The 12,579-nt window shown below is 36.1% G+C and overlaps 1 protein-coding gene across 1 annotated transcript in view; it reads left to right on the forward strand.

The window, feature by feature from the left end:
* Window positions 1–9,784: 9,784 nt before the first annotated feature.
* Window positions 9,785–12,579, forward strand: part of LOC311287885 (adenylate cyclase type 4) — a gene marked incomplete at its 3' end in the record, with an annotated part of 35,196 nt that continues 32,401 nt past the window's right edge. The window contains exon 1 of the mRNA XM_084404997.1: window positions 9,785–9,817. The remainder of the gene's footprint in view (window positions 9,818–12,579) is intronic.

The following is a 12,579-nucleotide window of genomic DNA, read 5'->3' on the forward strand; positions in this document are numbered from 1 at the left end:
TGATGGACGGAAATCTGTATGATGACTTCTCATCCCCTGTGATCCCAGAGTGAATCTAACGGTCTTACTGTCTTCGGAGCTGCAGACCGGTAGAACTAATGATGGGTCTTCCTTCGGTTCAAGAAACATTAACGTCGGTATGTAAAAAAAAAAAAAGGATAGAAATTAACATAAGGAAAGGAAATTAGTATTTTGTTTTTGTCCTGAGACGAATTAAAGGTTCTCACCCAAATATGGGCTAGTGGCCAATATGGTTTTTTTTTTTTTTTTTTGGTCCTAATGTTTGGTTCTAAAATTCTCTAATGAACCTTATACAATATGTTCTCCTAAAGGAGTTAGTACATTTAAAAGTAATACCTTAAGTTTATATGTAGCCTATAACGAAACTAAGTTGATATAAGTAATATATACATGGCTATGTTAAAGGCAATTTATAATTTTGTTTCTTATTATACCAAATCAAACATATGGTGCCTTAGCCTACATTTACTTAGTCGCTATTTGTTCACCATAATGTTAATGGTTGTGTTTCAATCCTTCTTCTACGGTAACTTAAACACTTCTTACATTTCTTGTTACTTGTTAGTTGAGAGTTTGTTTTAGTTTGTGTCTTTTTTTCTGTTTCTTTTTCTAATTTATTTGATGGATGTTAAGTTAAATTCTCTTACTGTGATGTCATTGAATGTCAGGGGTATACGGGACTTGGTTAAAAGGAAAGCTGTTTTTTTATTTTGTAAAAGAAGTGAGGCTGACTTGATTCTACTTCAAGAAACACATTCCAGTGAATCGGATATTAAGTTTTGGAAAGGGCAATGGGGAAATGGAATTTACTGTAGTCATGGCACTAATCACTCAGCGGGGGTCTCTATCTTTCTACATAGATTTAGAGGGGATATTCTAGAGGTGGTATCTTCTGATGATGGCAGATGGTTAACTATTGTTATTAGGCAGGATAATGCAATCCTTATTGTGTGCAATGTTTATGGTCACAACTCACGCTCTCGGAACAAAGGGCTTTTCTCCCACATAGTCTCAAAATTAAATGAACTCTTGCAGAAGTATTCAAATTCCCTTTTAATTTTAGGTGGTGACTTTAATGAATGTGCTGATGATGCAAAAGACAGGTATCCTCCCAAAATTTGCCAACCTTCACAAAGTAATAATCTGATTTTAAATTTGTGTTGTGACTTGTCTCTGACTGATGCATGGCGCTTTTTAAATCCTGATATGTTGAATTTTACTTGGTCTAACAGAAGTTTGTCGTGTAAATCTAGAATTGATCTTTTTTTAATTTCAACAAATGCTCTTCATCTTCTTAAAAATGTGTCTCATTCTTCTGCCCCTTTATCAGATCATAAACAAATTATTCTAAAATTGGGTGATTCACAGGAAACTGCAAACTTAAGAGGTTACTGGAAATTCAATAACTCTCTTCTCCAGGACGTCAACTTCAATGGTAGTATTAAAAAAATTATTGAAGAAATATTTAATGATAATACAAATTGCAAATTCAAGCAAAAATGGGAATACTTTAAATATATGGCTAGATGTGTTGCTATTAAGAGAAGTAAAGAACTTAAATTCCTTAGAAATCAAAAAGAATCAGAATTATTTAATAGAATTAACATCCTTTTAACTAAAAGTACTTTATCTTCTGAGGAAGAAATGGAGTTAAAGGAGATACAACTAAAAATAGATCAAATGTATAGAGATTTAGCTAAAGGCGCATTTATAAGATCTAGAGCTAAATGGCTGGAAGAGGGAGAAACCAACTCCAGTTACTTTTTTGCTCTGGAAAAAAGAAATGGAAGGAGGAAATCACTGGATGTTCTTGATATTAATGGAACTCACTGTTCAGATACAACAGAGATTTCCAAATTTGTCTCTTCATTTTACAGTGCCCTTTACACTTCCAAATTTGATGATTGCAAATGTGAAAATTTCATTTCTAAATTAATGAAGGATGTGCCTGCTATTAAGGATGACTTTAAAACACTTTGTGACTCAGAGATTACTTTGGATGAAATTAAAACAGCACTTTTTTCAATGAAAAAAGGGAAAGCACCCGGTATTGATGGCCTTTCAGTTGAATTTTATATTCATTTTTGGGACCTTATTCAAAATAATTTATTTTACATGTATAAAGAATGCATCAGTCAGAGAGAAATGAGCACAACGATGAAACAGGGGGTTATCTCCTTAATACCAAAACCTGATAAAGATGTTTTACTAATAGATAATTGGCGGCCCATTACTTTATTGACTATTGATTATAAAATCTTGGCTTTAGTTTTTGCAAGCAGATTAAAGACCGGACTTGATAATATTGTTGCTGAAACCCAGTCAGGTTTTATTAAGGGACGGCATATTAGTAACAATATTAGACTTGTAGTAGATCTATTGGACTATGCAGACTCAATATACTCTAAAGCTTTCATCCTTTTTTTAGACTTTTATAAAGCCTTCGATACCATTGAACATGGTTTTCTTATAAAATGTCTCAAGTTGTTTGGTTTTGGAACGGCATTTGTAGAGATGATTGATATGTTTTATAAAGGAATCAATAGCTCTGTAATAGTACATTTCAACACATCTCCTAGATTTGATGTAAAGCGGGGTGTTAGACAAGGTTGCCCTATTTCGCCCTTTCTGTTTATTTTAGTTGTTGAGTTGTTATCCAGGAACATTGTATGCAATTCTGATTTTAAAGGCATCTCCATATTTGATAGGGAAATTAAAATTTCACTATTGGCGGATGACACAACACTTTTCCTTAAAGATAAAGATCAGCTACCAAAAGCTATTGAACTAGTCGAACAGTTTGCTGCAGCCTCAGGTTTAAAGCTTAATATATCTAAATGTGAATTATTGCCTGTGCATGATTGTGAAGATACCTCGATAGGAAGTGTTCCTGTAAAGAATGTAGTGAAATATTTAGGTATTTATATATCCAGGAATCTTTCAGCCAGACAACATTTGAACTTTAATGAGAGGATTAAAAAAACTAAGAATATATTTAACCTCTGGCTTCAAAGAGACTTAACGATATATGGTAGAGTGCTTTTATCAAAAGCTGAGGGTCTGTCTCGTTTTGTTTACCCTTCACTTTCTCTTTTTGTTAATGATTCCATGGCCAATGAGATTAATAAGTTATTCCTTGATTTTATTTGGAGAAACAAAACTCACAAACTTAAAAAAGCTGTGCTATCTAATAGCAGAGCGGAAGGAGGTCTTGAAGTTTTAAATTTCATTGACACTGTTAATACTTTTAAAATTAACTGGCTTAAAAGATGCCTGGCAAACCCTAATTCTATATGGTTTTTTATCCCTAACTACATTTTTGAAAAAATTGGTGGCCTCTCTTTTGTCTTAATATGTAATTACTATCCAAACAAACTTCCTGTTGCATTATCTAAGTTTCATCAGCAGTCACTTCTTGCATGGAAACTATGTTTTGTCCACAATTTTTCTCCTCACAGAACTTTCTTATGGAATAATATTGATATAACTATTAGAAATTCCTCTCTCTTCTATCCAAAGTGGTTCCAAAGAAATATCGTAAATATCTTGTCGTTGTTTGATGAACATGGCTCCATACTGTCATATGAGAACTTCATGATAAAGCACAGTTTTCCCATTCCTTTTAAGGAATACAACGCGGTCACTAAAGCCATCCCTTCTGGTTTGATCCTTCTAATTAGAAGTCATATTCTTTTTAATAAAGTAAATACCTCATATGCTCAACCTACATTGTCTTTGAACGGCATTAAATTACTTGATAAAAAATGTAACAATAAATATATTCGTCAAATTTTGCAAAGTAAAAACAAGATTGTTCCAAGAGGAAAATGTTTCTGGAATTCACAGCTAGATGATATAAATTGGAAAAAAGCATGGCTTTTACCGCATAAATTTTGCATTGCCAACAAGGTAAAAGAAATTCATTTTAAAATCTTACATAAAATTTATCCTGTAAATTCTATAATATCCAAATATGTGGATGTTGATAGCTCCTGTTCCTTCTGTGGACGCGCTGATGAAACTTTTATTCATCTTTTCTTTCATTGTGATTCTACAAAGAAGTTCTGGTCTGATTTAAAGTCTTTCATATTCCATCCCCCCATGATAATTTATAACTTCTCTCTCAAGGATGTAATATGTTACTATGATAATAGTAAGGATCAGTCTCTAATCCTTGTGGTCAACTTTTTTATTTTACTGGGGAAATTTTTCATCCATAAACAGAAATTCTTAGGGTCTCAACCATCATTTTCTCTATTTTTAGTGGAATTTAAATCACTTTTCAATTCTCTTACCCTGATAGATAATAAGAAAAGTAATAGATTTATAGAATCTTATAAAAATATATTTGGTAAGCTTCCTTGATATTGTGGCTATTAATTTACCCTTTATATATTGTTTGTGTAAGATGAATTTACTATTTATGTATTTTGTGGTTAAATATTTTTATCTGTATTTTTTTTTTTTCTCTATGAATTGTATATGTATGTATATGTTTATGTGGGTTGTTATGTATATATAATTTATATATTTTTTATATTTACATTTTTGTGATGTGAGAAATGTATTTTTTTTTATTCTGTTGTGTTCGCAAGTATCTGACAAATTTTTGTAATCTATACTAAAACTTAATTTAAAACTTAAAGTTTCTTAAAAAAAAAAAAAAAAAAAAAAAAAAAAAAAAAAAAAAAGGATGCAGCCTTTGAATTGGGACGTCCTTCGTCGCGCCGCAGTGACGCAATCGGCCTTCAAATACGGCCATCCGGCCTTCAAATACGGCCTTCGAAGGACGCAGCCTTCACTTTGGGACACAGCTGCAGTCTCCTCCACACACCACACAGATCTCAAGCTCCTCCTCTCAGCTAGTCTAGCGCAGACTGAAAGAAGCGCATGAATGACGGCACAAGGCCTGCGACCTCTTAAAGTGACAGTACAGGTATTAACACCATGGTCTGAATACAACATTCAGGCATAAATATTGGCAATAAAACACATCTTAAACATATAGAAAACAATGTTCATCAGGATTTGGTGACATTTCAACCGTAAAAGTAAAGATATGATTTCAACCCGGTTACATGTAAACACTAATGCGTCAGTCTTTTTCAACTAGCGGAGCTTCTATCATACCCAAGAGTCAACATTTCCAAAAATTCAATTATGAAATCATGTTAAAATCAGGACGTAGGTCTGTCTGTCTGTCTATCTGTCTGTCTGTCTGCCTGTCTATCTGTCTATCTGTCTGTCTATCTGTCTGTCTGTCTGTCTGCCTGTCTATCTGTCTGTCTATCTGCCTATCTGTCTGTCTGTCTGTCTGTCTGTCTGTCTGTCTATCTGCCTTTCTGTATGTCTGCCTGCCTGTCTATCTGCCTATCTGTCTGTCTACCTGTCTATCTGCCTATCTGTCTGTCTGTCTGTCTGTCTGTGTGCCTGTCTGTCTATCTGCCTGTCTGTCTATCTGTCACAGTGTCTGGTTTTGTGTATCTGTTGATATGTTTGTGGGTGTGGGATCTGTGTGTGTGTTGCTTGTTTGTTGCTTAGAAACCAGCTGATCACTTAATCAGCCCGCAGCTGCAGCTAGTTAATTCTGTTTGTTAGCTGCCTATATCTAGCGGGAGTGATTATTGCATGGTGTTGGTTCGTCACTCTTGTTTATGCTCTCTTACCTAGTTCCGGTGCCTGAGTTCCTTACGGAGTTATTTCCTCGATCTCGTCTGTGTTCCCAGACTTCTGGAGATCGTGTGGAGTTCACTTCATTCCAGTTCCCGGTTGGCATCCACCCAGAATTATTCATATCACTCATCCTCTCCGCTGTAATTATATCCTGGTCGCCCGCCTGCTAGACGTGGTGTTCTGAATGTGCCTTCGTAACATTCTACATTTTACTGAACCACTAGAACTGACACTAAAAGCTTAAAATGATTGAATATGCATGCAAATAAATTAGAATTTGTTTTGTCTTATTGAACTTTCTCAGCTCATCTAAAAAATTATGTTATATGCAAATCATACACTAATTATTTGTTATAACTTTTGACGTTTGCCTCAAAAACGAGATGTACACTCATAAACATGAAAAATAAAATGACTTTAGCAGTTGAAACATTGAAAGATTGGTGAAAGAAGAATGTACAATGTGGGCAGGTTGTCTAACAGGATTTTTTTCCAGGTATGTGCTTTGTGATTTTCATTTATATTTGGATTTTATTTTTAACTATATTCTAAATAAATTCCAAGCAATATACATATATATATTTTTTTCTTTTCTTTTTTTTCCCCTCACATTCTTTCTAGTAGTTCCCCCTCAGTGACATACTTGACTGAAAGGCTCATTATGCGGGTCATTGTCTTCTCAGGTGTGAATCACAGCATTATTCATGATCATTCACGCCCCCATGCATATTGCCTTTCCAAACAAAAATTGTCTTACAAAATTTAAATCAATGTATTGTTTTATGTGAATGATTAGGCAGGATGGTTTTCACATCATTTTGAAGCAAAAACTCTAGGCGACAACATCCATTAGTCAAAAGTCTTGTGGACACATATTTAGTGTTCTGTGGCCTTATTTCAGTAAAAAGTGTAACGGAAGCAAGCTAGTAGTCGCTGTGCGAGTAAACCTCACTCCTCTGATCTCAATAGGTGCTCTAGCGGCAGACAGGCTGCAGACTTTAGCCTCCTTGTTAGAGCGTCTACCCGGGTTTGAGGCCCGCACAGAGCGAGTAGGACCTGGGTGGAGGGGTTACACATACATTTTTTGTTTTTTTCAATAACCATGCATAAACATTATTCTCTCAAAAATACAAACATGTACATACATGTTGCTCACATATTATGGTAGCCCTGTTTGTGCTGAATAGAGTGCAATGACACTTTTGCCATTACAGTTTTTTCTCGATTGCTTAAACACATTTCTTGAAACTATGCCTTGTATTCTCAAAACAGTAAACACAAATCCATAACGTCACACCAAGTTCCCAAACATCCCTAGCCAGCGGGATGCCTGATTCCCGCTGGCACACATCAACTGAAATATCTGGCAGGCTTCTTCCATTTCATCGTCTCTGTGTCCTAGAAAAATAGACGTACTGATTACTGTAACTGTAAGACATCCTTTATACAAAATGGAAGCATTCAGAAAACTCTATCTGTAAGTGAGGCAATCTGATGCATTTCTTTTTATTACAGTAGTATAGAGCTACAGCTACAGTACATGTACAGTATGTGTTGTAACAGCACAGTGTACAGCTCTCAACAGTTACAGTAGAGAGCAGTCTGAAGCACATCTACTGTACCTGTTCTTCTCCATGAAGGTTCTTATGATCGAGGCGACGGTGAAGCGACTCAAGTGTGGCTGTACTCGTGCCTCCCTCATAGTCAAACCATGGACAAAGACATGAGCAACTAGAGTGGCACTGCATGTCTCTTTGCCCTTCCCCAGGCACTAGACCAGACATGTAGTATGTTGAGGGTTGGTTTGTAGGGAAGGACTACACGCCTGTGCACATATGTTCAAACGCACATACCTATAGACTGAACTCGTAATACGCATGTGCACACCGTCGCTGTTCTCACTGGTTCGCGTTTTTGAAGTTTGCGCAGAAAGAACTGAAGAGTCTTCTGTTAGAGCAGTGTCGTGTTAGCGGCCCCTAAGTTACAGTTTTTTTCAATTGCTAAAACACTAAAACCCATTGGCTGAACAAAGTTCTCAGTTGCCTGAACTCATTGAGCTAACTGTGCAGTCTGTTGTCAATGCCTTAAACCATTTCACATGGTAAAACACAATTTGCAGATCTCACTTAGACTTTTCAGCAAAACTCTAAACACACTCTCATTCTCAAAACACATTCTGCATTGCACATGTCATCCACACTGGTAAACACAAGAGGCAACAATCAAATACTAATAGAGAACACGCGTCATTGACTGAACACAACCACTCAAAACTGATTTAACCTGTTTCAAATGATGTGACACAACCAATATAAGCCAGTTCAGAGAGCAAACAGGTTGTTGAAGGTGGGAAGGAGAAAGTCTGAGAATGGATAGAAGAAACAATGTGAGAGGCCGAGGACGAGTGCGTATGCGAGGTGGGCGACAAGGAGGAAGAGGAGGAGGAGGAGGGCAAGAAAGGGGAGGGACAATATTGCTTGTGATGTCGACGAAGTGCGCTGGCCTGGCCTGACCCAGCCCAAAGACAAGAAGAAGCACACTGATCACATCTTTACTCCTTTGGTTTTTGTCCCTTTCAGTATTGTATACTGTAGTACAGTGCATTGCAGGCTGTATACTGTACAATGAACACATTGTATGGCCTGAACATTGTTAACAGTACCATTGTTAACAGGACTGACTGCTCAATAGATTTTGACTGGCTGCAGGTTCATATCAACAAAGAACAAGAATTACAGTATCACAGAGACAAAGGACACGTCTGTGAGATGCAGGGTACAGAACTGTAAAAATAGGGGTACAAGAGGAGGAAGAACAAAGAAAAATTGCAAAGAGCAAAGCAGAGTTAGTAGTCATTTCTGATCAATTCTGAGCTACTATGATAGAACATGTTTTCGTTCATCAAAAGACAATGACGGAAAAATATGAAATTTGTTTTGAGATTAAAAATGTACTTCTCCCTGAGAACTGTATGGTTTCAGAAATTGTGTTTTCTGCATTTTCACCACAGGGGGGCTTTAAAGTGTAGCCGAAATATAATGTCCTAGATTAACCACAAGAGGGAGTGATACTACAAGACAATAAAGACAGCTTTGTCCTTCAGTCCTTCACTCGACACCGATCAGATGACAGGTTATATCAGTGTTCAGAACAGGACAGAAGATGCACAGAGAAATATCAAATGCAGACGCAAAGAAATCAACCAAATATTACATACTTCACCAAGAGTGCATCTAAATATTAATTCCCAAAATATTAATTCTGTCATCATATACTAATGACAGTCCAAAGCAAGAAGATATTGTGAAGAATCTTGATAACTAAACATTTTTGGTTCCCATTCACTACCATTGTATTTTGTTGTCCATAAAATGAACAATAAATGGGAATCTGTTCAATCATGAACATTCTTCAAAATATCTTCTTTTACAGTTTTGGAACAACATGGGAGTCATCATAATGAATCTCTGGGCTATCATTATCATCATTATTACTTATATGTCGTACTCATTAAAATATAATCAAGGCTTTGCAATCACAATGTTAATTTATTGTGATGTTTTCAAACTTAGAATAAGCTTTAATCTCAGTGTCAAAATCATCTTGTTCTGCACTGCATACCTTTCCTTTACAAAGAGCTTTTTGCACTTCAAAACACACTGCACATAACATACATTTTATTATTATTAAATTTTAATGTACAAGGCAAACATATGTTTGTTTTGCATATTTATAAACTTTACTGTAATTATCTACTTTTTTTCTCTAAATTGTATTGAATTGTATCGCACTACTGCCTCAACCAAATGCATTTCAATGTACACATTGTCTTTAACATTTGTATGACAAGAAAATAAACTTGAATTGACCAGCAAAATAACTGTTAAAATTACTGTAATTACTGTACAGCAGCCTAATAGGCCTACTCCTTAGTAAATGAAGATAAATATGTGATGAAGCCAGCAGTGTTGTGAAGAGTTATGAGCTTTGGGTTCGGCTCTGGCCCGGCAGTCATGCTGTCGAACCGGTTCGTCCAGTTCAGAAGAACAAAAAATGGAACCGCAACTATTTGGAGAAGTCGATGAGTGACGGAGAGAAGATCGAGGAGAGCGACAGCGCGGAGGTACGATCGCTTTAATCCGGGTTTATGGGCTTAAAAGGGGGTTTTGTACATGTATTTAAATGCTTGTTTGATGTGTTGAGAACAAGACAGTGACATAGAGTTATTTTAATGAAAACTGAGTAATGAATCAGACTTTATTCAGTTGTGGGTTACACTTTATTTTACGGTGTCCCTGGTACAGTGTAATTATATATTTAATTACTGAGTATTATTAATAAGCAACATTTACTCACTATAGGATTAGCGTTCGCTGCATGTAATTATACATCATTTACTGATATTATTATGTAACAATGAAGCTGTGAAATAGTTCTCTCACATGAAAACATGAAGGATAAGGATGCTTTATTTCGCTCTGTCATGTTCTTCTGTTAAACCCCATCTGACACTTCAAATCATTTATCACTGAACAGCTGCCAATCATATTTACATCAGATACGTGAAGGATTAAACACATGCTCCCCACATGACAGAAATATGTTCTCAGAACGTTTTGCTCAAGTTATGTTCAAAACTTCCATTTGTTAATATATATATATTTTTTTTAATGTGTATTCTTGGTTATGGATTCCATTGGATCATTCTTCAAACATTATGGAAACGTTACATTTGAATGTTTTCTGAACGTTCTAAAACAGGCAGTGACGTGTCATTGAAGTCCAGATCACTTCGAACGAACATTCTATTAAAGTAACGCTTTTTTTATTAATATTCGATGCACTTTACGTTCTTTATAGATGCCAAATAAAGCAATAACTGTGAACATGTACACAATGCTCCCGACAGTGGGATGAAGCTACAGTCATAATGAGTGAGTTACAGGGAAAATTAGGGATGAGTTTATGGAAAACAGTGTCATATGAAAAGCCCAGATATGCAAACTAATGCAACAGACAAAGAGAACGAAGCAGAGAAGAGGGTTTCATGTGAAGCGTTCAGAGGTAACACTTTATTTCCTCTGTTCACCTGGTTTTGTTTTCTTTCTTTTCTTTCATGCTTGTGAATGTCATGTGGGTTCAGTGTTTCGGGATCTTTCCTCTGATGTGTGTGTGTGCGTGTGTAAGATCTCATTCAGGAAGAATCACACACACACACACACACACACACACACACGCCAGCTCTTTTGTTAGTCGTTGACTCATGCTGTATTGTGAAGGGATTTGTGATGTCTGTGACTCACTCTGTCAAAAGAGCGTCAAGAGGAGAGTCTGATCCCAGATCAGAGATACAGAGTCACTCACTTTATACTCATATTTCACATCAATAGTTCCTGTTTTCAGGAATATTTTATTACTCAACACTGAAGCTCTGGAGAACTGATATAATAACATAGCTTTCTGTAACAGCGATTTTTGTGGAGTAAATTGGAGAAATACTTAAGATGCAGATTGTGTAAGATATTCAGAGAATACGTCTGTTTGTCTTGCAATTGTTCTTGTTTCCAGCATAAATCTAAGAAATGAGTTGCGATTTATGCTTTTATAAACACAGTACTGTTCAAAAGTCTGGGGTCGTGAGATTCTTCTAATGTGAATGTGTTTATTTGATCAAAAATACAGTAGAAACAGTGAAATATTGAATGAATGTTCAGCATCATTACTCCAGTCTTCAGTGTCACATGATCCTTCACAAATCACTCTAATATGAGGATCTGATGATCAAGAAACATTTATGATTATCATCAGTGTTGAACACAGCTCATATTTCTGTGGAAACTGTGATGCACTTTATTTTTCAGGACTCTTTGTTGAAGAGAAAGTTTACAAGAATAGCATTTATTTGAAATAGAATATTTTGTAACATGTCTTTACTGCCACTTTTGACAAATTTACATTTTTTTTAAATTTCCAAATACTTATGTCACTTTTTCACAACTCTTCACCCAGTGCGCTCAACAGACGTATATGTGGGATAAACTCAGCTTTGGCACAAAATGCATTCAATGACGACATCCTTCAAATTACATTAATTCTTTTCTCACTTCGACAAATCTGTGTGTGCCTACAGGCCAGTTTGCTCATGCTCACACACCGTTCTCAAAGCGGTCACACTTAAGTTCAGGACAATAACAATACAAAACTGAAGCAATTTGCTACATTTCTACAGTAATATTGTAATGAAAGATATTTCGAATCTAAAATGCCAAATGCAGAAGAGCGAGTAGATTAGCATTCCTGGTGTATCTGTATCGGTGGACGGTGTGTGTACAAGTTCTTGTATTTTGGGGGGAAACAGACATAAACATATTGAAGCGCACTGCAGCATGTCTGATTCATTCCAGGAGCATATATTACAGTGAATTCTGAACAGTAGAGAGGTGTCCTTGTTTGACAGAAGAAAACATGGTGTAGTGCGACCTGTTGTTAGTGTTTGTGTCATCGTTTTGTGGGTGACAAAGTGTGTTTGTCGGCTGTCGACCTTTGCTAGTGTTGTGGAAGAATGTGTTGATTTGAGACATGAATGAAGTGATTTTAGTGCATTTTGAATGTGAAATTACAGTTTTTTCCAATTGCTAACACACTAAACTGACACGCACAGCACAGTTATGTAAACTCACACACACACACACACACACACACACACACACACAGAGCAAAACCTCTTCTCACGTCTCCAAAAGTCTAAACACATTTTCTGCTTTACACACATTTTGCAATTCAAAACGGCACTTTTTAAACACACTGAACACGGCTCTCTGCGTAACACACACAATCTGACATAACTTCACATGATTGCCATTTCAAAACACTGCCACTCAAAAT

This window comes from Rutilus rutilus (assembly GCF_951802725.1).
Source record: "Rutilus rutilus genome assembly, chromosome: 3".
Classification (NCBI taxonomy): Eukaryota; Metazoa; Chordata; class Actinopteri; order Cypriniformes; family Leuciscidae; genus Rutilus; species Rutilus rutilus.